This window comes from Sardina pilchardus, chromosome 23 (genome assembly GCF_963854185.1).
Source record: "Sardina pilchardus chromosome 23, fSarPil1.1, whole genome shotgun sequence".
Lineage (NCBI taxonomy): Eukaryota > Metazoa > Chordata > Actinopteri > Clupeiformes > Clupeidae > Sardina > Sardina pilchardus.
This window is the reverse complement of record NC_085016.1, coordinates 16636300-16654156: the sequence shown is the minus strand read 5'-3', so window position 1 is coordinate 16654156 and position 17857 is coordinate 16636300. Positions and strand designations below refer to the sequence as shown.

The 17857-nt window shown below is 51.4% G+C and overlaps 51 non-coding genes across 51 annotated transcripts; all 51 read left to right on the top strand.

Annotated features, from left to right (window-relative positions):
- Window positions 1–124: 124 nt before the first annotated feature.
- Window positions 125–196, top strand: trnaa-ugc (transfer RNA alanine (anticodon UGC)). Its single transcript has one exon. It is a non-coding gene; the product is annotated as a tRNA-Ala (tRNA).
- Window positions 197–405: 209 nt separating this feature from the next.
- Window positions 406–477, top strand: trnaa-cgc (transfer RNA alanine (anticodon CGC)). Its single transcript has one exon. It is a non-coding gene; the product is annotated as a tRNA-Ala (tRNA).
- A 223-nt stretch (window positions 478–700) lies between these two features.
- On the top strand, window positions 701–772 carry trnaa-ugc (transfer RNA alanine (anticodon UGC)). The gene has a single exon. It is a non-coding gene; the product is annotated as a tRNA-Ala (tRNA).
- A 214-nt stretch (window positions 773–986) lies between these two features.
- On the top strand, window positions 987–1058 carry trnaa-ugc (transfer RNA alanine (anticodon UGC)). The gene has a single exon. It is a non-coding gene; the product is annotated as a tRNA-Ala (tRNA).
- A 350-nt stretch (window positions 1059–1408) lies between these two features.
- On the top strand, window positions 1409–1480 carry trnaa-cgc (transfer RNA alanine (anticodon CGC)). The gene has a single exon. It is a non-coding gene; the product is annotated as a tRNA-Ala (tRNA).
- A 223-nt stretch (window positions 1481–1703) lies between these two features.
- On the top strand, window positions 1704–1775 carry trnaa-ugc (transfer RNA alanine (anticodon UGC)). The gene has a single exon. It is a non-coding gene; the product is annotated as a tRNA-Ala (tRNA).
- Window positions 1776–1984: 209 nt separating this feature from the next.
- trnaa-cgc (transfer RNA alanine (anticodon CGC)) lies at window positions 1985–2056 on the top strand. The gene has a single exon. It is a non-coding gene; the product is annotated as a tRNA-Ala (tRNA).
- A 223-nt stretch (window positions 2057–2279) lies between these two features.
- On the top strand, window positions 2280–2351 carry trnaa-ugc (transfer RNA alanine (anticodon UGC)). Its single transcript has one exon. It is a non-coding gene; the product is annotated as a tRNA-Ala (tRNA).
- A 214-nt stretch (window positions 2352–2565) lies between these two features.
- Window positions 2566–2637, top strand: trnaa-ugc (transfer RNA alanine (anticodon UGC)). Its single transcript has one exon. It is a non-coding gene; the product is annotated as a tRNA-Ala (tRNA).
- A 350-nt stretch (window positions 2638–2987) lies between these two features.
- On the top strand, window positions 2988–3059 carry trnaa-ugc (transfer RNA alanine (anticodon UGC)). The gene has a single exon. It is a non-coding gene; the product is annotated as a tRNA-Ala (tRNA).
- A 1910-nt stretch (window positions 3060–4969) lies between these two features.
- On the top strand, window positions 4970–5041 carry trnaa-cgc (transfer RNA alanine (anticodon CGC)). The gene has a single exon. It is a non-coding gene; the product is annotated as a tRNA-Ala (tRNA).
- A 223-nt stretch (window positions 5042–5264) lies between these two features.
- trnaa-ugc (transfer RNA alanine (anticodon UGC)) lies at window positions 5265–5336 on the top strand. Its single transcript has one exon. It is a non-coding gene; the product is annotated as a tRNA-Ala (tRNA).
- A 209-nt stretch (window positions 5337–5545) lies between these two features.
- Window positions 5546–5617, top strand: trnaa-cgc (transfer RNA alanine (anticodon CGC)). The gene has a single exon. It is a non-coding gene; the product is annotated as a tRNA-Ala (tRNA).
- Window positions 5618–5840: 223 nt separating this feature from the next.
- On the top strand, window positions 5841–5912 carry trnaa-ugc (transfer RNA alanine (anticodon UGC)). Its single transcript has one exon. It is a non-coding gene; the product is annotated as a tRNA-Ala (tRNA).
- Window positions 5913–6126: 214 nt separating this feature from the next.
- Window positions 6127–6198, top strand: trnaa-ugc (transfer RNA alanine (anticodon UGC)). The gene has a single exon. It is a non-coding gene; the product is annotated as a tRNA-Ala (tRNA).
- A 350-nt stretch (window positions 6199–6548) lies between these two features.
- On the top strand, window positions 6549–6620 carry trnaa-cgc (transfer RNA alanine (anticodon CGC)). The gene has a single exon. It is a non-coding gene; the product is annotated as a tRNA-Ala (tRNA).
- Window positions 6621–6843: 223 nt separating this feature from the next.
- On the top strand, window positions 6844–6915 carry trnaa-ugc (transfer RNA alanine (anticodon UGC)). The gene has a single exon. It is a non-coding gene; the product is annotated as a tRNA-Ala (tRNA).
- A 350-nt stretch (window positions 6916–7265) lies between these two features.
- On the top strand, window positions 7266–7337 carry trnaa-cgc (transfer RNA alanine (anticodon CGC)). The gene has a single exon. It is a non-coding gene; the product is annotated as a tRNA-Ala (tRNA).
- A 223-nt stretch (window positions 7338–7560) lies between these two features.
- trnaa-ugc (transfer RNA alanine (anticodon UGC)) lies at window positions 7561–7632 on the top strand. Its single transcript has one exon. It is a non-coding gene; the product is annotated as a tRNA-Ala (tRNA).
- Window positions 7633–7982: 350 nt separating this feature from the next.
- On the top strand, window positions 7983–8054 carry trnaa-cgc (transfer RNA alanine (anticodon CGC)). Its single transcript has one exon. It is a non-coding gene; the product is annotated as a tRNA-Ala (tRNA).
- Window positions 8055–8277: 223 nt separating this feature from the next.
- trnaa-ugc (transfer RNA alanine (anticodon UGC)) lies at window positions 8278–8349 on the top strand. Its single transcript has one exon. It is a non-coding gene; the product is annotated as a tRNA-Ala (tRNA).
- A 209-nt stretch (window positions 8350–8558) lies between these two features.
- trnaa-cgc (transfer RNA alanine (anticodon CGC)) lies at window positions 8559–8630 on the top strand. Its single transcript has one exon. It is a non-coding gene; the product is annotated as a tRNA-Ala (tRNA).
- A 223-nt stretch (window positions 8631–8853) lies between these two features.
- trnaa-ugc (transfer RNA alanine (anticodon UGC)) lies at window positions 8854–8925 on the top strand. The gene has a single exon. It is a non-coding gene; the product is annotated as a tRNA-Ala (tRNA).
- Window positions 8926–9139: 214 nt separating this feature from the next.
- trnaa-ugc (transfer RNA alanine (anticodon UGC)) lies at window positions 9140–9211 on the top strand. Its single transcript has one exon. It is a non-coding gene; the product is annotated as a tRNA-Ala (tRNA).
- Window positions 9212–9561: 350 nt separating this feature from the next.
- trnaa-cgc (transfer RNA alanine (anticodon CGC)) lies at window positions 9562–9633 on the top strand. Its single transcript has one exon. It is a non-coding gene; the product is annotated as a tRNA-Ala (tRNA).
- Window positions 9634–9856: 223 nt separating this feature from the next.
- On the top strand, window positions 9857–9928 carry trnaa-ugc (transfer RNA alanine (anticodon UGC)). Its single transcript has one exon. It is a non-coding gene; the product is annotated as a tRNA-Ala (tRNA).
- A 209-nt stretch (window positions 9929–10137) lies between these two features.
- Window positions 10138–10209, top strand: trnaa-cgc (transfer RNA alanine (anticodon CGC)). The gene has a single exon. It is a non-coding gene; the product is annotated as a tRNA-Ala (tRNA).
- Window positions 10210–10432: 223 nt separating this feature from the next.
- Window positions 10433–10504, top strand: trnaa-ugc (transfer RNA alanine (anticodon UGC)). Its single transcript has one exon. It is a non-coding gene; the product is annotated as a tRNA-Ala (tRNA).
- A 214-nt stretch (window positions 10505–10718) lies between these two features.
- Window positions 10719–10790, top strand: trnaa-ugc (transfer RNA alanine (anticodon UGC)). Its single transcript has one exon. It is a non-coding gene; the product is annotated as a tRNA-Ala (tRNA).
- Window positions 10791–11140: 350 nt separating this feature from the next.
- On the top strand, window positions 11141–11212 carry trnaa-cgc (transfer RNA alanine (anticodon CGC)). The gene has a single exon. It is a non-coding gene; the product is annotated as a tRNA-Ala (tRNA).
- Window positions 11213–11435: 223 nt separating this feature from the next.
- trnaa-ugc (transfer RNA alanine (anticodon UGC)) lies at window positions 11436–11507 on the top strand. The gene has a single exon. It is a non-coding gene; the product is annotated as a tRNA-Ala (tRNA).
- Window positions 11508–11716: 209 nt separating this feature from the next.
- On the top strand, window positions 11717–11788 carry trnaa-cgc (transfer RNA alanine (anticodon CGC)). The gene has a single exon. It is a non-coding gene; the product is annotated as a tRNA-Ala (tRNA).
- Window positions 11789–12011: 223 nt separating this feature from the next.
- On the top strand, window positions 12012–12083 carry trnaa-cgc (transfer RNA alanine (anticodon CGC)). The gene has a single exon. It is a non-coding gene; the product is annotated as a tRNA-Ala (tRNA).
- Window positions 12084–12306: 223 nt separating this feature from the next.
- On the top strand, window positions 12307–12378 carry trnaa-ugc (transfer RNA alanine (anticodon UGC)). Its single transcript has one exon. It is a non-coding gene; the product is annotated as a tRNA-Ala (tRNA).
- Window positions 12379–12592: 214 nt separating this feature from the next.
- Window positions 12593–12664, top strand: trnaa-ugc (transfer RNA alanine (anticodon UGC)). The gene has a single exon. It is a non-coding gene; the product is annotated as a tRNA-Ala (tRNA).
- Window positions 12665–13014: 350 nt separating this feature from the next.
- trnaa-cgc (transfer RNA alanine (anticodon CGC)) lies at window positions 13015–13086 on the top strand. The gene has a single exon. It is a non-coding gene; the product is annotated as a tRNA-Ala (tRNA).
- A 223-nt stretch (window positions 13087–13309) lies between these two features.
- Window positions 13310–13381, top strand: trnaa-ugc (transfer RNA alanine (anticodon UGC)). The gene has a single exon. It is a non-coding gene; the product is annotated as a tRNA-Ala (tRNA).
- A 209-nt stretch (window positions 13382–13590) lies between these two features.
- trnaa-ugc (transfer RNA alanine (anticodon UGC)) lies at window positions 13591–13662 on the top strand. The gene has a single exon. It is a non-coding gene; the product is annotated as a tRNA-Ala (tRNA).
- A 223-nt stretch (window positions 13663–13885) lies between these two features.
- trnaa-ugc (transfer RNA alanine (anticodon UGC)) lies at window positions 13886–13957 on the top strand. Its single transcript has one exon. It is a non-coding gene; the product is annotated as a tRNA-Ala (tRNA).
- Window positions 13958–14171: 214 nt separating this feature from the next.
- Window positions 14172–14243, top strand: trnaa-ugc (transfer RNA alanine (anticodon UGC)). Its single transcript has one exon. It is a non-coding gene; the product is annotated as a tRNA-Ala (tRNA).
- Window positions 14244–14593: 350 nt separating this feature from the next.
- On the top strand, window positions 14594–14665 carry trnaa-cgc (transfer RNA alanine (anticodon CGC)). The gene has a single exon. It is a non-coding gene; the product is annotated as a tRNA-Ala (tRNA).
- A 223-nt stretch (window positions 14666–14888) lies between these two features.
- On the top strand, window positions 14889–14960 carry trnaa-ugc (transfer RNA alanine (anticodon UGC)). The gene has a single exon. It is a non-coding gene; the product is annotated as a tRNA-Ala (tRNA).
- Window positions 14961–15169: 209 nt separating this feature from the next.
- On the top strand, window positions 15170–15241 carry trnaa-cgc (transfer RNA alanine (anticodon CGC)). The gene has a single exon. It is a non-coding gene; the product is annotated as a tRNA-Ala (tRNA).
- A 223-nt stretch (window positions 15242–15464) lies between these two features.
- On the top strand, window positions 15465–15536 carry trnaa-ugc (transfer RNA alanine (anticodon UGC)). Its single transcript has one exon. It is a non-coding gene; the product is annotated as a tRNA-Ala (tRNA).
- Window positions 15537–15750: 214 nt separating this feature from the next.
- trnaa-ugc (transfer RNA alanine (anticodon UGC)) lies at window positions 15751–15822 on the top strand. Its single transcript has one exon. It is a non-coding gene; the product is annotated as a tRNA-Ala (tRNA).
- Window positions 15823–16172: 350 nt separating this feature from the next.
- trnaa-cgc (transfer RNA alanine (anticodon CGC)) lies at window positions 16173–16244 on the top strand. The gene has a single exon. It is a non-coding gene; the product is annotated as a tRNA-Ala (tRNA).
- Window positions 16245–16467: 223 nt separating this feature from the next.
- trnaa-ugc (transfer RNA alanine (anticodon UGC)) lies at window positions 16468–16539 on the top strand. The gene has a single exon. It is a non-coding gene; the product is annotated as a tRNA-Ala (tRNA).
- Window positions 16540–16748: 209 nt separating this feature from the next.
- trnaa-cgc (transfer RNA alanine (anticodon CGC)) lies at window positions 16749–16820 on the top strand. The gene has a single exon. It is a non-coding gene; the product is annotated as a tRNA-Ala (tRNA).
- Window positions 16821–17043: 223 nt separating this feature from the next.
- trnaa-ugc (transfer RNA alanine (anticodon UGC)) lies at window positions 17044–17115 on the top strand. Its single transcript has one exon. It is a non-coding gene; the product is annotated as a tRNA-Ala (tRNA).
- Window positions 17116–17329: 214 nt separating this feature from the next.
- Window positions 17330–17401, top strand: trnaa-ugc (transfer RNA alanine (anticodon UGC)). Its single transcript has one exon. It is a non-coding gene; the product is annotated as a tRNA-Ala (tRNA).
- Window positions 17402–17751: 350 nt separating this feature from the next.
- On the top strand, window positions 17752–17823 carry trnaa-cgc (transfer RNA alanine (anticodon CGC)). Its single transcript has one exon. It is a non-coding gene; the product is annotated as a tRNA-Ala (tRNA).
- The last annotated feature ends 34 nt before the right edge of the window (window positions 17824–17857 follow it).

Here is a 17857-nt window from a genome sequence, read left to right as displayed (position 1 = left end):
TGCCGTCAGAGGACCGGGCTGGCATTTTGTTGGCTCCTCCATGGACTTCCACAATTAGGAAAAGAGGCCTCTTGCACGGCACAACGTCTAGGCTGGGAAGTGTAATCTTTCGACAATCACTGAAGGGGATGTAGCTCAGTGGTAGAGCGCATGCTTTGCATGTATGAGGCCCCGTGTTCAATCCCCGGCATCTCCATTTATGCAGCACTGAAGGGACTTTGGGGACCACCGCAAGCCGTGGTTCAGGGTTTGCGCAGAAATTCACAAATCAAACCGCCTGTGGAGTGGAGAAGACCTGGCTAGTATTTTCTCGGCTCCTCCGTGGACTTCCACGATTAGGAATGTAGGCCTCTTGCACGGCACAACGTCTGTACTAGGAAGTATAATCTTTTGATGAATACTGAAGGGGATGTAGCTCAGTGGTAGAGCGCATGCTTCGCATGTATGAGGTCCCGGGTTCAATCCCCGGCATCTCCACTTATATGTCCCCAAAGGAGGTCTGGGTACAACCGCAAGCCGTGGCTCAGGGTTTGCGCAGAATTTCATAAATCAAACAGCCTGTGGAGCGGAGAGGAGCACCGTCAGAGGACCCGGCTGTTACTTTGTTGGCTCAAACGTGCACTTCGACAATTAGCATTATAAGCCTCTTGCACGGCACAACGTCTAGGCTGGGAAGTGTAATCTTTTGACAACTTCTGAAGGGGATGTAGCTCAGTGGTAGAGCGCATGCTTTGCATGTATGAGGCCCCGGGTTCAATCCCCGGCATCTCCACTTTTGCAGCACTTTGGGGATGGCCGCAAGCCGTGGTTCAAGGTTTGCGCAGAATTTCACAAATCAAACCGCCTGTGGAGTGGAGAGGAGCGCCGTCAGAGGACCGGGCTAGTATTTTGTTGGCTCCTCCGTGGACTTCCACAAATAGGAATAGAGGCCTCTTGCACGGCACAACGTCTAGGCTGGGAAGTGTAATCTTTTGACAACCACTGAAGGGGATGTAGCTCAGTGGTAGAGCGCATGCTTTGCATGTATGAGGCCCCGGGTTCAATCCCCGGCATTTCCATTTATGCAGCACTGAATGGACTTTGGGGACCGCCGCAAGCCTCGAGAAAGAGTAGCTAGTTTGCAAGGTTCACAGCCGACACGAAAAGGTGCCTGTGAAAAGAAGCTCGTGCTCTGCCCGCTACCAACATTTGTGGATTGCGGTGCATGTTGCAAAACAGAGCAAGTAGCGAACTTGGCTTCCTATTGCTGCAGCAGTAAAGCACAACACCAAGTGCAGAGCAGCTGCCCACAATAGCCGGGAATTTGACTTTCCAGGAGAAATGAAACTGCTTGTGGAACAAAGGCCTGACGAGTTAGAGTGAAAGAAAATTTTGTTCACGAAGCGGCATCTTTATGACAGTGTCTGAGGGGGATGTAGCTCAGTGGTAGAGCGCATGCTTCGCATGTATGAGGTCCCGGGTTCAATCCCCGGCATCTCCGCTTATGCCGCCCTAAAGGAGGTCAGGGTACCGTCGCAAGCCGTGGGTCAGGGTTTGCGCAGAATTTCACAAATCAAACCGCCTGTGGAGTGGAGAGGAGTGCCGTCAGAGGACCGGGCTGGCATTTTGTTGGCTCCTCCATGGACTTCCACAATTAGGAAAAGAGGCCTCTTGCACGGCACAACGTCTAGGCTGGGAAGTGTAATCTTTCGACAATCACTGAAGGGGATGTAGCTCAGTGGTAGAGCGCATGCTTTGCATGTATGAGGCCCCGGGTTCAATCCCCGGCATCTCCATTTATGCAGCACTGAAGGGACTTTGGGGACCACCGCAAGCCGTGGTTCAGGGTTTGCGCAGAAATTCACAAATCAAACCGCCTGTGGAGTGGAGAAGACCTGGCTAGTATTTTCTCGGCTCCTCCGTGGACTTCCACGATTAGGAATGTAGGCCTCTTGCACGGCACAACGTATGTACTAGGAAGTATAATCTTTTGATGAATACTGAAGGGGATGTAGCTCAGTGGTAGAGCGCATGCTTCGCATGTATGAGGTCCCGGGTTCAATCCCCGGCATCTCCACTTATATGTCCCCAAAGGAGGTCTGGGTACAACCGCAAGCCGTGGCTCAGGGTTTGCGCAGAATTTCATAAATCAAACAGCCTGTGGAGCGGAGAGGAGCACCGTCAGAGGACCCGGCTGTTACTTTGTTGGCTCAAACGTGCACTTCGACAATTAGCATTATAAGCCTCTTGCACGGCACAACGTCTAGGCTGGGAAGTGTAATCTTTTGACAACTTTTGAAGGGGATGTAGCTCAGTGGTAGAGCGCATGCTTTGCATGTATGAGGCCCCGGGTTCAATCCCCGCCATCTCCACTTTTGCAGCACTTTGGGGATGGCCGCAAGCCGTGGTTCAAGGTTTGCGCAGAATTTCACAAATCAAACCGCCTGTGGAGTGGAGAGCAGTGCCGTCAGAGGACCGGGCTGGCATTTTGTTGGCTCCTCCATGGACTTCCACAATTAGGAAAAGAGGCCTCTTGCACGGCACAACGTCTAGGCTGGGAAGTGTAATCTTTCGACAATCACTGAAGGGGATGTAGCTCAGTGGTAGAGCGCATGCTTTGCATGTATGAGGCCCCGGGTTCAATCCCCGGCATCTCCATTTATGCAGCACTGAATGGACTTTGGGGACCGCCGCAAGCCTCGAGAAAGAGTAGCTAGTTTGCAAGGTTCACAGCCGTCACGAAAAGGTGCCTGTGAAAAGAAGCTCGTGCTCTGCCCGCTACCAACATTTGTGGATTGCGGTGCATGTTGCAAAACAGAGCAAGTAGCGAACTTGGCTTCCTATTGCTGCAGCAGTAAAGCACAACACCAAGTGCAGAGCAGCTGCCCACAATAGCCGGGAATTTGACTTTCCAGGAGAAATGAAACTGCTTGTGGAACAAAGGCCTGACGAGTTAGAGTGAAAGAAAATTTTGTTCACGAAGTGGCATCTTTATGACAGTGTCTGAGGGGGATGTAGCTCAGTGGTAGAGCGCATGCTTTGCATGTATGAGGCCCCGGGTTCAATCCCCGGCATCTCCATTTATGCAGCACTGAATGGACTTTGGGGACCGCCGCAAGCCTCGAGAAAGAGTAGCTAGTTTGCAAGGTTCACAGCCGACACGAAAAGGTGCCTGTGAAAAGAAGCTCGTGCTCTGCCCGCTACCAACATTTGTGGATTGCGGTGCATGTTGCAAAACAGAGCAAGTAGCGAACTTGGCTTCCTATTGCTGCAGCAGTAAAGCACAACACCAAGTGCAGAGCAGCTGCCCACAATAGCCGGGAATTTGACTTTCCAGGAGAAATGAAACTGCTTGTGGAACAAAGGCCTGACGAGTTAGAGTAGCCGTTAACTGACTGAACGCCGCCTCATCCGCGGCTAGGTTTAACCGGCCATTCCCCGGCTAGGTCAGTGAGGACAAGAGGCGCGATATTCCAAAGCCGCCTCGGTGTAGGCGTAAACATGTAAGAACTGGGTGTGAATTTGAACAGTGACGTACAACAACATAGGCGTCGAAGTCTCGTGACACTACTGTCATTCTCAAAACAGCGGTGCAGCTCTCTGTCAAGTTCTCTGCTCCTCCGTTTGATATTTCTAGATCTTCTGACTAAGTTTACTCTACTTATCCAAACTGACGACATCACCACTGTCACTAGATATAAAGCAAACATTGATTTTCACTCGGTGCTATTCACTGACCGTAAAAAAGTGTCATTAGTAGCCTATGCAGTATGCACCTGTTCTATACAGTCTGGTATGCACTGTTGTTTGTGGCTAGCTAGACGTGCTAGCTCGATGTGACACAATATTGTAGCGCGGCTCGGATATGCTTGTGCTACGTTCATGCAAGGGGGGGAAATGTAGCCTACGGCTAAGATGGTTAAGCAGCCTGTTGTCATAAGATAGTTGACGGTATACGCATTATATAGGTGTACTAGACTAGTCAGCTGATGTGTTGTGGGATAAGGGGTTTATGTTACGGGATGCCACCCATGTTGTGGGATATAGCCACGGGGATCTTAAACAGGCCACTTCCATGTAATGTCATTCCTCATATTCATCTGGTAATAAACATTTCCTAACAGAGTAATTCTTGCCTCGTCACAATATCAACTCTCCACTCATTCCGCTTGGACTGTGCATTATACCTTTCACTGCCTCACGTCTGCCAGGTTCCAAACTGTCTTCCTAACAGCAGTTACAATCCAGCTCTGCAAAGTTTAAACCAACGATGCTAATCGCGACTAGCGATTAGCCATTTAAAATGCAGAGCCTACCCTCATAAGGAGACCTCTCCAATTCAGAAAAATGCATTAAACTAAAATTGGACAACGTTGTTATGTTTCTTAAACCTTAGGGTGGGTATGATATAGGCCAAGCCTACATGCTTTAACGAAATACGTTGTCAATGGTTATTTGAGCAAGCTAGCCAAGGTCTAGCTAATTTATCCTGGCTGTAGATAAAGCAGGATATAGGCTATGTTTTCCCAATATGTTAGCCATTAATAAATAAATGCTGAGATGTTTGGCGATTTAATTGACATTTGAAAGAACAGTGTGCTAGATGGACCACAAGGACCAGTGTTAATATGTGAACAGTATGATGATGATCTGACAGCTGTGCTCAGCATACAGTCAGTCAGCTGTTTGCTGATTTTAAGTCTTTCAGCAGTGTGTGCACAACTCTCGTTGTTGACAGCTCCGCCCATGTCTCAGCTAGCCGCCGCATAGCCGCCTCTCGTGCTCACTGCAGTCGCCCCGGGAATATGTGTACCCTCAGGGGAGGACAATTGGCAGCGTAAATCACCTCGGCGATTAGCCGGCTATCAGTGAGTACAATCGGGACTAGCCGGCTAAAAGCCCGTGCATCGCCGGCTATCTGTGCAGTCAGTAAACGGCTAGTGAAAGAAAATTTTGTTCACCAAGTGGCATCTTTATGACAGTGTCTGAGGGGGATGTAGCTCAGTGGTAGAGCGCATGCTTCGCATGTATGAGGTCCCGGGTTCAATCCCCGGCATCTCCACTTATGCGGCCCTAAAGGAGGTCAGGGTACCGTCGCAAGCCTTGGGTCAGGGTTTGCGCAGAATTTCACAAATCAAACCGCCTGTGGAGTGGAGAGGAGTGCCGTCAGAGGACCGGGCTGGCATTTTGTTGGCTCCTCCATGGACTTCCACAATTAGGAAAAGAGGCCTCTTGCACGGCACAACGTCTAGGCTGGGAAGTGTAATCTTTCGACAATCACTGAAGGGGATGTAGCTCAGTGGTAGAGCGCATGCTTTGCATGTATGAGGCCCCGGGTTCAATCCCCGGCATCTCCATTTATGCAGCACTGAAGGGACTTTGGGGACCACCGCAAGCCGTGGTTCAGGGTTTGCGCAGAAATTCACAAATCAAACCGCCTGTGGAGTGGAGAAGACCTGGCTAGTATTTTCTCGGCTCCTCCGTGGACTTCCACGATTAGGAATGTAGGCCTCTTGCACGGCACAACGTATGTACTAGGAAGTATAATCTTTTGATGAATACTGAAGGGGATGTAGCTCAGTGGTAGAGCGCATGCTTCGCATGTATGAGGTCCCGGGTTCAATCCCCGGCATCTCCACTTATATGTCCCCAAAGGAGGTCTGGGTACAACCGCAAGCCGTGGCTCAGAGTTTGCGCAGAATTTCATAAATCAAACAGCCTGTGGAGCGGAGAGGAGCACCGTCAGAGGACCCGGCTGTTACTTTGTTGGCTCAAACGTGCACTTCGACAATGAGCATTATAAGCCTCTTGCACGGCACAACGTCTAGGCTGGGAAGTGTAATCTTTTGACAACTTCTGAAGGGGATGTAGCTCAGTGGTAGAGCGCATGCTTTGCATGTATGAGGCCCCGGGTTCAATCCCCGGCATCTCCACTTTTGCAGCACTTTGGGGATGGCCGCAAGCCGTGGTTCAAGGTTTGCGCAGAATTTCACAAATCAAACCGCCTGTGGAGTGGAGAGGAGCGCCGTCAGAGGACCGGGCTAGTATTTTGTTGGCTCCTCCGTGGACTTCCACAAATAGGAATAGAGGCCTCTTGCACGGCACAACGTCTAGGCTGGGAAGTGTAATCTTTTGACAACCACTGAAGGGGATGTAGCTCAGTGGTAGAGCGCATGCTTTGCATGTATGAGTCCCCGGGTTCAATCCCCGGCATCTCCATTTATGCAGCACTGAATGGACTTTGGGGACCGCCGCAAGCCTCGAGAAAGAGTAGCTAGTTTGCAAGGTTCACAGCCGACACGAAAAGGTGCCTGTGAAAAGAAGCTCGTGCTCTGCCCGCTACCAACATTTGTGGATTGCGGTGCATGTTGCAAAACAGAGCAAGTAGCGAACTTGGCTTCCTATTGCTGCAGCAGTAAAGCACAACACCAAGTGCAGAGCAGCTGCCCACAATAGCCGGGAATTTGACTTTCCAGGAGAAATGAAACTGCTTGTGGAACAAAGGCCTGACGAGTTAGAGTGAAAGAAAATTTTGTTCACGAAGCGGCATCTTTATGACAGTGTCTGAGGGGGATGTAGCTCAGTGGTAGAACGCATGCTTCGCATGTATGAGGTCCCGGGTTCAATCCCCGGCATCTCCACTTATGCGGCCCTAAAGGAGGTCAGGGTACCGTCGCAAGCCGTGGGTCAGGGTTTGCGCAGAATTTCACAAATCAAACCGCCTGTGGAGTGGAGAGGAGCGCCGTCAGAGGACCGGGCTGGCATTTTGTTGGCTCCTCCGTGGACTTCCACAATTAGGAAAAGAGGCCTCTTGCACGGCACAACGTCTAGGCTGGGAAGTGTAATCATTTGACAACCACTGAAGGGGATGTAGCTCAGTGGTAGAGCGCATGCTTTGCATGTATGAGGCCCCGGGTTCAATCCCCGGCATCTCCATTTATGCAGCACTGAATGGACTTTGGGGACCGCCGCAAGCCTCGAGAAAGAGTAGCTAGTTTGCAAGGTTCACAGCCGACACGAAAAGGTGCCTGTGAAAAGAAGCTCGTGCTCTGCCCGCTACCAACATTTGTGGATTGCGGTGCATGTTGCAAAACAGAGCAAGTAGCGAACTTGGCTTCCTATTGCTGCAGCAGTAAAGCACAACACCAAGTGCAGAGCAGCTGCCCACAATAGCCGGGAATTTGACTTTCCAGGAGAAATGAAACTGCTTGTGGAACAAAGGCCTGACGAGTTAGAGTGAAAGAAAATTTTGTTCACGAAGCGGCATCTTTATGACAGTGTCTGAGGGGGATGTAGCTCAGTGGTAGAACGCATGCTTCGCATGTATGAGGTCCCGGGTTCAATCCCCGGCATCTCCACTTATGCGGCCCTAAAGGAGGTCAGGGTACCGTCGCAAGCCGTGGGTCAGGGTTTGCGCAGAATTTCACAAATCAAACCGCCTGTGGAGTGGAGAGGAGTGCCGTCAGAGGACCGGGCTGGCATTTTGTTGGCTCCTCCATGGACTTCCACAATTAGGAAAAGAGGCCTCTTGCACGGCACAACGTCTAGGCTGGGAAGTGTAATCATTTGACAACCACTGAAGGGGATGTAGCTCAGTGGTAGAGCGCATGCTTTGCATGTATGAGGCCCCGGGTTCAATCCCCGGCATCTCCATTTATGCAGCACTGAATGGACTTTGGGGACCGCCGCAAGCCTCGAGAAAGAGTAGCTAGTTTGCAAGGTTCACAGCCGACACGAAAAGGTGCCTGTGAAAAGAAGCTCGTGCTCTGCCCGCTACCAACATTTGTGGATTGCGGTGCATGTTGCAAAACAGAGCAAGTAGCGAACTTGGCTTCCTATTGCTGCAGCAGTAAAGCACAACACCAAGTGCAGAGCAGCTGCCCACAATAGCCGGGAATTTGACTTTCCAGGAGAAATGAAACTGCTTGCGGAACAAAGGCCTGACGAGTTAGAGTGAAAGAAAATTTTGTTCACGAAGCGGCATCTTTATGACAGTGTCTGAGGGGGATGTAGCTCAGTGGTAGAGCGCATGCTTCGCATGTATGAGGTCCCGGGTTCAATCCCCGGCATCTCCACTTATGCGGCCCGAAAGGAGGTCAGGGTACCGTCGCAAGCCGTGGGTCAGGGTTTGCGCAGAATTTCACAAATCAAACCGCCTGTGGAGTGGAGAGGAGTGCCGTCAGAGGACCGGGCTGGCATTTTGTTGGCTCCTCCATGGACTTCCACAATTAGGAAAAGAGGCCTCTTGCACGGCACAACGTCTAGGCTGGGAAGTGTAATCTTTCGACAATCACTGAAGGGGATGTAGCTCAGTGGTAGAGCGCATGCTTTGCATGTATGAGGCCCCGGGTTCAATCCCCGGCATCTCCATTTATGCAGCACTGAAGGGACTTTGGGGACCACCGCAAGCCGTGGTTCAGGGTTTGCGCAGAAATTCACAAATCAAACCGCCTGTGGAGTGGAGAAGACCTGGCTAGTATTTTCTCGGCTCCTCCGTGGACTTCCACGATTAGGAATGTAGGCCTCTTGCACGGCACAACGTCTGTACTAGGAAGTATAATCTTTTGATGAATACTGAAGGGGATGTAGCTCAGTGGTAGAGAGCATGCTTCGCATGTATGAGGTCCCGGGTTCAATCCCCGGCATCTCCACTTATATGTCCCCAAAGGAGGTCTGGGTACAACCGCAAGCCGTGGCTCAGGGTTTGCGCAGAATTTCATAAATCAAACAGCCAGTGGAGCGGAGAGGAGCACCGTCAGAGGACCCGGCTGTTACTTTGTTGGCTCAAACGTGCACTTCGACAATTAGCATTATAAGCCTCTTGCACGGCACAACGTCTAGGCTGGGAAGTGTAATCTTTTGACAACTTCTGAAGGGGATGTAGCTCAGTGGTAGAGCGCATGCTTTGCATGTATGAGGTCCCGGGTTCAATCCCCGGCATCTCCACTTTTGCAGCACTTTGGGGATGGCCGCAAGCCGTGGTTCAAGGTTTGCGCAGAATTTCACAAATCAAACCGCCTGTGGAGTGGAGAGGAGCGCCGTCAGAGGACCGGGCTAGTATTTTGTTGGCTCCTCCGTGGACTTCCACAAATAGGAATAAAGGCCTCTTGCACGGCACAACGTCTAGGCTGGGAAGTGTAATCTTTTGACAACCACTGAAGGGGATGTAGCTCAGTGGTAGAGCGCATGCTTTGCATGTATGAGGCCCCGGGTTCAATCCCCGGCATTTCCATTTATGCAGCACTGAATGGACTTTGGGGACCGCCCTAAGCCTCGAGAAAGAGTAGCTAGTTTGCAAGGTTCACAGCCGACACGAAAAGGTGCCTGTGAAAAGAAGCTCGTGCTCTGCCCGCTACCAACATTTGTGGATTGCGGTGCATGTTGCAAAACAGAGCAAGTAGCGAACTTGGCTTCCTATTGCTGCAGCAGTAAAGCACAACACCAAGTGCAGAGCAGCTGCCCACAATAGCCGGGAATTTGACTTTCCAGGAGAAATGAAACTGCTTGTGGAACAAAGGCCTGACGAGTTAGAGTGAAAGAAAATTTTGTTCACGAAGCGGCATCTTTATGACAGTGTCTGAGGGGGATGTAGCTCAGTGGTAGAGCGCATGCTTCGCATGTATGAGGTCCCGGGTTCAATCCCCGGCATCTCCACTTATGCCGCCCTAAAGGAGGTCAGGGTACCGTCGCAAGCCGTGGGTCAGGGTTTGCGCAGAATTTCACAAATCAAACCGCCTGTGGAGTGGAGAGGAGTGCCGTCAGAGGACCGGGCTGGCATTTTGTTGGCTCCTCCATGGACTTCCACAATTAGGAAAAGAGGCCTCTTGCACGGCACAACGTCTAGGCTGGGAAGTGTAATCTTTCGACAATCACTGAAGGGGATGTAGCTCAGTGGTAGAGCGCATGCTTTGCATGTATGAGGCCCCGGGTTCAATCCCCGGCATCTCCATTTATGCAGCACTGAAGAGACTTTGGGGACCACCGCAAGCCGTGGTTCAGGGTTTGCGCAGAAATTCACAAATCAAACCGCCTGTGGAGTGGAAAAGACCTGGCTAGTATTTTCTCGGCTCCTCCGTGGACTTCCACGATTAGGAATGTAGGCCTCTTGCACGGCACAACGTCTGTACTAGGAAGTATAATCTTTTGATGAATACTGAAGGGGATGTAGCTCAGTGGTAGAGCGCATGCTTCGCATGTATGAGGTCCCTGGTTCAATCCCCGGCATCTCCACTTATATGTCCCCAAAGGAGGTCTGGGTACAACCGCAAGCCGTGGCTCAGGGTTTGCGCAGAATTTCATAAATCAAACAGCCTGTGGAGCGGAGAGGAGCACCGTCAGAGGACCCGGCTGTTACTTTGTTGGCTCAAACGTGCACTTCGACAATTAGCATTATAAGCCTCTTGCACGGCACAACGTCTAGGCTGGGAAGTGTAATCTTTTGACAACTTCTGAAGGGGATGTAGCTCAGTGGTAGAGCGCATGCTTTGCATGTATGAGGCCCCGGGTTCAATCCCCGGCATCTCCACTTTTGCAGCACTTTGGGGATGGCCGCAAGCCGTGGTTCAAGGTTTGCGCAGAATTTCACAAATCAAACCGCCTGTGGAGTGGAGAGGAGCGCCGTCAGAGGACCGGGCTAGTATTTTGTTGGCTCCTCCGTGGACTTCCACAAATAGGAATAGAGGCCTCTTGCACGGCACAACGTCTAGGCTGGGAAGTGTAATCATTTGACAACCACTGAAGGGGATGTAGCTCAGTGGTAGAGCGCATGCTTTGCATGTATGAGGCCCCGGGTTCAATCCCCGGCATCTCCATTTATGCAGCCCTGAATGGACTTTGGGGACCGCCGCAATTCTCGAGAAAGAGTAGCTAGTTTGCAAGGTTCACAGCCGACACGAAAAGGTGCCTGTGAAAAGAAGCTTGTGCTCTGCCCGCTACCAACATTTGTGGATTGCGGTGCATGTTGCAAAACAGAGCAAGTAGCGAACTTGGCTTCCTATTGCTGCAGCAGTAAAGCACAACACCAAGTGCAGAGCAGCTGCCCACAATAGCCGGGAATTTGACTTTCCAGGAGAAATGAAACTGCTTGTGGAACAAAGGCCTGACGAGTTAGAGTGAAAGAAAATTTTGTTCACGAAGTGGCATCTTTATGACAGTGTCTGAGGGGGATGTAGCTCAGTGGTAGAGCGCATGCTTCGCATGTATGAGGTCCCGGGTTCAATCCCCGGCATCTCCACTTATGCGGCCCTAAAGGAGGTCAGAGTACCGTCGCAAGCCGTGGGTCAGGGTTTGCGCAGAATTTCACAAATCAAACCGCCTGTGGAGTGGAGAGGAGTGCCGTCAGAGGACCGGGCTGGCATTTTGTTGGCTCCTCCATGGACTTCCACAATTAGGAAAAGAGGCCTCTTGCACGGCACAACGTCTAGGCTTGGAAGTGTAAACTTTCGACAATCACTGAAGGGGATGTAGCTCAGTGGTAGAGCGCATGCTTTGCATGTATGAGGCCCCGGGTTCAATCCCCGGCATCTCCATTTATGCAGCACTGAAGGGACTTTGGGGACCACCGCAAGCCGTGGTTCAGGGTTTGCGCAGAAATTCACAAATCAAACCGCCTGTGGAGTGGAGAAGACCTGGCTAGTATTTTCTCGGCTCCTCCGTGGACTTCCACGATTAGGAATGTAGGCCTCTTGCACGGCACAACGTCTGTACTAGGAAGTATAATCTTTTGATGAATACTGACGGGGATGTAGCTCAGTGGTAGAGCGCATGCTTCGCATGTATGAGGTCCCGGGTTCAATCCCCGGCATCTCCACTTATATGTCCCCAAAGGAGGTCTGGGTACAACCGCAAGCCGTGGCTCAGGGTTTGCGCAGAATTTCATAAATCAAACAGCCTGTGGAGCGGAGAGGAGCACCGTCAGAGGACCCGGCTGTTACTTTGTTGGCTCAAACGTGCACTTCGACAATTAGCATTATAAGCCTCTTGCACGGCACAACGTCTAGGCTGGGAAGTGTAATCTTTTGACAACTTCTGAAGGGGATGTAGCTCAGTGGTAGAGCGCATGCTTCGCATGTATGAGGTCCCGGGTTCAATCCCCGGCATCTCCACTTATATGTCCCCAAAGGAGGTCTGGGTACAACCGCAAGCCGTGGCTCAGGGTTTGCGCAGAATTTCATAAATCAAACAGCCTGTGGAGCGGAGAGGAGCACCGTCAGAGGACCCGGCTGTTACTTTGTTGGCTCAAACGTGCACTTCGACAATTAGCATTATAAGCCTCTTGCACGGCACAACGTCTAGGCTGGGAAGTGTAATCTTTTGACAACTTCTGAAGGGGATGTAGCTCAGTGGTAGAGCGCATGCTTTGCATGTATGAGGCCCCGGGTTCAATCCCCGGCATCTCCACTTTTGCAGCACTTTGGGGATGGCCGCAAGCCGTGGTTCAAGGTTTGCGCAGAATTTCACAAATCAAACCGCCTGTGGAGTGGAGAGGAGCGCCGTCAGAGGACCGGGCTAGTATTTTGTTGGCTCCTCCGTGGACTTCCACAAATAGGAATAGAGGCCTCTTGCACGGCACAACGTCTAGGCTGGGAAGTGTAATCTTTTGACAACCACTGAAGGGGATGTAGCTCAGTGGTAGAGCGCATGCTTTGCATGTATGAGGCCCCGGGTTCAATCCCCGACATTTCCATTTATGCAGCACTGAATGGACTTTGGGGACCGCCGCAAGCCTCGAGAAAGAGTAGCTAGTTTGCAAGGTTCACAGCCGACACGAAAAGGTGCCTGTGAAAAGAAGCTCGTGCTCTGCCCGCTACCAACATTTGTGGATTGCGGTGCATGTTGCAAAACAGAGCAAGTAGCGAACTTGGCTTCCTATTGCTGCAGCAGTAAAGCACAACACCAAGTGCAGAGCAGCTGCCCACAATAGCCGGGAATTTGACTTTCCAGGAGAAATGAAACTGCTTGTGGAACAAAGGCCTGACGAGTTAGAGTGAAAGAAAATTTTGTTCACGAAGTGGCATCTTTATGACAGTGTCTGAGGGGGATGTAGCTCAGTGGTAGAGCGCATGCTTCGCATGTATGAGGTCCCGGGTTCAATCCCCGGCATCTCCACTTATGCGGCCCTAAAGGAGGTCAGAGTACCGTCGCAAGCCGTGGGTCAGGGTTTGCGCAGAATTTCACAAATCAAACCGCCTGTGGAGTGGAGAGGAGTGCCGTCAGAGGACCGGGCTGGCATTTTGTTGGCTCCTCCATGGACTTCCACAATTAGGAAAAGAGGCCTCTTGCACGGCACAACGTCTAGGCTGGGAAGTGTAATCTTTCGACAATCACTGAAGGGGATGTAGCTCAGTGGTAGAGCGCATGCTTTGCATGTATGAGGCCCCGGGTTCAATCCCCGGCATCTCCATTTATGCAGCACTGAAGGGACTTTGGGGACCACCGCAAGCCGTGGTTCAGGGTTTGCGCAGAAATTCACAAATCAAACCGCCTGTGGAGTGGAGAAGACCTGGCTAGTATTTTCTCGGCTCCTCCGTGGACTTCCACGATTAGGAATGTAGGCCTCTTGCACGGCACAACGTCTGTACTAGGAAGTATAATCTTTTGATGAATACTGAAGGGGATGTAGCTCAGTGGTAGAGCGCATGCTTTGCATGTATGAGGTCCCGGGTTCAATCCCCGGCATCTCCACTTATATGTCCCCAAAGGAGGTCTGGGTACAACCGCAAGCCGTGGCTCAGGGTTTGCGCAGAATTTCATAAATCAAACAGCCTGTGGAGCGGAGAGGAGCACCGTCAGAGGACCCGGCTGTTACTTTGTTGGCTCAAACGTGCACTTCGACAATTAGCATTATAAGCCTCTTGCACGGCACAACGTCTAGGCTGGGAAGTGTAATCTTTTGACAACTTCTGAAGGGGATGTAGCTCAGTGGTAGAGCGCATGCTTTGCATGTATGAGGCCCCGGGTTCAATCCCCGGCATCTCCACTTTTGCAGCACTTTGGGGATGGCCGCAAGCCGTGGTTCAAGGTTTGCGCAGAATTTCACAAATCAAACCGCCTGTGGAGTGGAGAGGAGCGCCGTCAGAGGACCGGGCTAGTATTTTGTTGGCTCCTCCGTGGACTTCCACAAATAGGAATAGAGGCCTCTTGCACGGCACAACGTCTAGGCTGGGAAGTGTAATCATTTGACAACCACTGAAGGGGATGTAGCTCAGTGGTAGAGCGCATGCTTTGCATGTATGAGGCCCCGGGTTCAATCCCCGGCATCTCCATTTATGCAGCCCTGAATGGACTTTGGGGACCGCCGCAAGCCTCGAGAAAGAGTAGCTAGTTTGCAAGGTTCACAGCCGACACGAAAAGGTGCCTGTGAAAAGAAGCTCGTGCTCTGCCCGCTACCAACATTTGTGGATTGCGGTGCTTGTTGCAAAACAGAGCAAGTAGCGAACTTGGCTTCCTATTGCTGCAGCAGTAAAGCACAACACCAAGTGCAGAGCAGCTGCCCACAATAGCCGGGAATTTGACTTTCCAGGAGAAATGAAACTGCTTGTGGAACAAAGGCCTGACGAGTTTGAGTGAAAGAAAATTTTGTTCACGAAGTGGCATCTTTATGACAGTGTCTGAGGGGGATGTAGCTCAGTGGTAGAGCGCATGCTTCGCATGTATGAGGTCCCGGGTTCAATCCCCGGCATCTACACTTATGCGGCCCTAAAGGAGGTCAGGGTACCGTCGCAAGCCGTGGGTCAGGGTTTGCGCAGAATTTCACAAATCAAACCGCCTGTGGAGTGGAGAGGAGTGCCGTCAGAGGACCGGGCTGGCATTTTGTTGGCTCCTCCATGGACTTCCACAATTAGGAAAAGAGGCCTCTTGCACGGCACAACGTCTAGGCTGGGAAGTGTAATCTTTCGACAATCACTGAAGGGGATGTAGCTCAGTGGTAGAGCGCATGCTTTGCATGTATGAGGCCCCGGGTTCAATCCCCGGCATCTCCATTTATGCAGCACTGAAGGGACTTTGGGGACCACCGCAAGCCGTGGTTCAGGGTTTGCGCAGAAATTCACAAATCAAACCGCCTGTGGAGTGGAGAAGACCTGGCTAGTATTTTCTCGGCTCCTCCGTGGACTTCCACGATTAGGAATGTAGGCCTCTTGCACGGCACAACGTCTGTACTAGGAAGTATAATCTTTTGATGAATACTGAAGGGGATGTAGCTCAGTGGTAGAGCGCATGCTTCGCATGTATGAGGTCCCGGGTTCAATCCCCGGCATCTCCACTTATATGTCTCCAAAGGAGGTCTGGGTACAACCGCAAGCCGTGGCTCAGGGTTTGCGCAGAATTTCATAAATCAAACAGCCTGTGGAGCGGAGAGGAGCACCGTCAGAGGACCCGGCTGTTACTTTGTTGGCTCAAACGTGCACTTCGACAATTAGCATTATAAGCCTCTTGCACGGCACAACGTCTAGGCTGGGAAGTGTAATCTTTTGACAACTTCTGAAGGGGATGTAGCTCAGTGGTAGAGCGCATGCTTTGCATGTATGAGGCCCCGGGTTCAATCCCCGGCATCTCCACTTTTGCAGCACTTTGGGGATGGCCGCAAGCCGTGGTTCAAGGTTTGCGCAGAATTTCACAAATCAAACCGCCTGTGGAGTGGAGAGGAGCGCCGTCAGAGGACCGGGCTAGTATTTTGTTGGCTCCTCCGTGGACTTCCACAAATAGGAATAGAGGCCTCTTGCACGGCACAACGTCTAGGCTGGGAAGTGTAATCTTTTGACAACCACTGAAGGGGATGTAGCTCAGTGGTAGAGCGCATGCTTTGCATGTATGAGGCCCCGGGTTCAATCCCCGACATTTCCATTTATGCAGCACTGAATGGACTTTGGGGACCGCCGCAAGCCTCGAGAAAGAGTAGCTAGTTTGCAAGGTTCACAGCCGACACGAAAAGGTGCCTGTGAAAAGAAGCTCGTGCTCTGCCCGCTACCAACATTTGTGGATTGCGGTGCATGTTGCAAAACAGAGCAAGTAGCGAACTTGGCTTCCTATTGCTGCAGCAGTAAAGCACAACACCAAGTGCAGAGCAGCTGCCCACAATAGCCGGGAATTTGACTTTCCAGGAGAAATGAAACTGCTTGTGGAACAAAGGCCTGACGAGTTAGAGTGAAAGAAAATTTTGTTCACGAAGCGGCATCTTTATGACAGTGTCTGAGGGGGATGTAGCTCAGTGGTAGAGCGCATGCTTCGCATGTATGAGGTCCCGGGTTCAATCCCCGGCATCTCCGCTTATGCCGCCCTAAAGGAGGTCAGGGTACCGTCGCAAGCCGTGGGTCAGGGTTTGCGCAGAATTTCACAAATCAAACCGCCTGTGGAGTGGAGAGGAGTGCCGTCAGAGGACCGGGCTGGCATTTTGTTGGCTCCTCCATGGACTTCCACAATTAGGAAAAGAGGCCTCTTGCACGGCACAACGTCTAGGCTGGGAAGTGTAATCTTTCGACAATCACTGAAGGGGATGTAGCTCAGTGGTAGAGCGCATGCTTTGCATGTATGAGGCCCCGGGTTCAATCCCCGGCATCTCCATTTATGCAGCACTGAAGGGACTTTGGGGACCACCGCAAGCCGTGGTTCAGGGTTTGCGCAGAAATTCACAAATCAAACCGCCTGTGGAGTGGAGAAGACCTGGCTAGTATTTTCTCGGCTCCTCCGTGGACTTCCACGATTAGGAATGTAGGCCTCTTGCACGGCACAACGTCTGTACTAGGAAGTATAATCTTTTGATGAATACTGAAGGGGATGTAGCTCAGTGGTAGAGCGCATGCTTCGCATGTATGAGGTCCCGGGTTCAATCCCCGGCATCTCCACTTATATGTCTCCAAAGGAGGTCTGGGTACAACCGCAAGCCGTGGCTCAGGGTTTGCGCAGAATTTCATAAATCAAACAGCCTGTGGAGCGGAGAGGAGCACCGTCAGAGGACCCGGCTGTTACTTTGTTGGCTCAAACGTGCACTTCGACAATTAGCATTATAAGCCTCTTGCACGGCACAACGTCTAGGCTGGGAAGTGTAATCTTTTGACAACTTCTGAAGGGGATGTAGCTCAGTGGTAGAGCGCATGCTTTGCATGTATGAGGCCCCGGGTTCAATCCCCGGCATCTCCACTTTTGCAGCACTTTGGGGATGGCCGCAAGCCGTGGTTCAAGGTTTGCGCAGAATTTCACAAATCAAACCGCCTGTGGAGTGGAGAGGAGCGCCGTCAGAGGACCGGGCTAGTATTTTGTTGGCTCCTCCGTGGACTTCCACAAATAGGAATAGAGGCCTCTTGCACGGCACAACGTCTAGGCTGGGAAGTGTAATCTTTTGACAACCACTGAAGGGGATGTAGCTCAGTGGTAGAGCGCATGCTTTGCATGTATGAGGCCCCGGGTTCAATCCCCGACATTTCCATTTATGCAGCACTGAATGGACTTTGGGGACCGCCGCAAGCCTCGAGAAAGAGTAGCTAGTTTGCAAGGTTCACAGCCGACACGAAAAGGTGCCTGTGAAAAGAAGCTCGTGCTCTGCCCGCTACCAACATTTGTGGATTGCGGTGCATGTTGCAAAACAGAGCAAGTAGCGAACTTGGCTTCCTATTGCTGCAGCAGTAAAGCACAACACCAAGTGCAGAGCAGCTGCCCACAATAGCCGGGAATTTGACTTTCCAGGAGAAATGAAACTGCTTGTGGAACAAAGGCCTGACGAGTTAGAGTGAAAGAAAATTTTGTTCACGAAGCGGCATCTTTATGACAGTGTCTGAGGGGGATGTAGCTCAGTGGTAGAGCGCATGCTTCGCATGTATGAGGTCCCGGGTTCAATCCCCGGCATCTCCGCTTATGCCGCCCTAAAGGAGGTCAGGGTACCGTC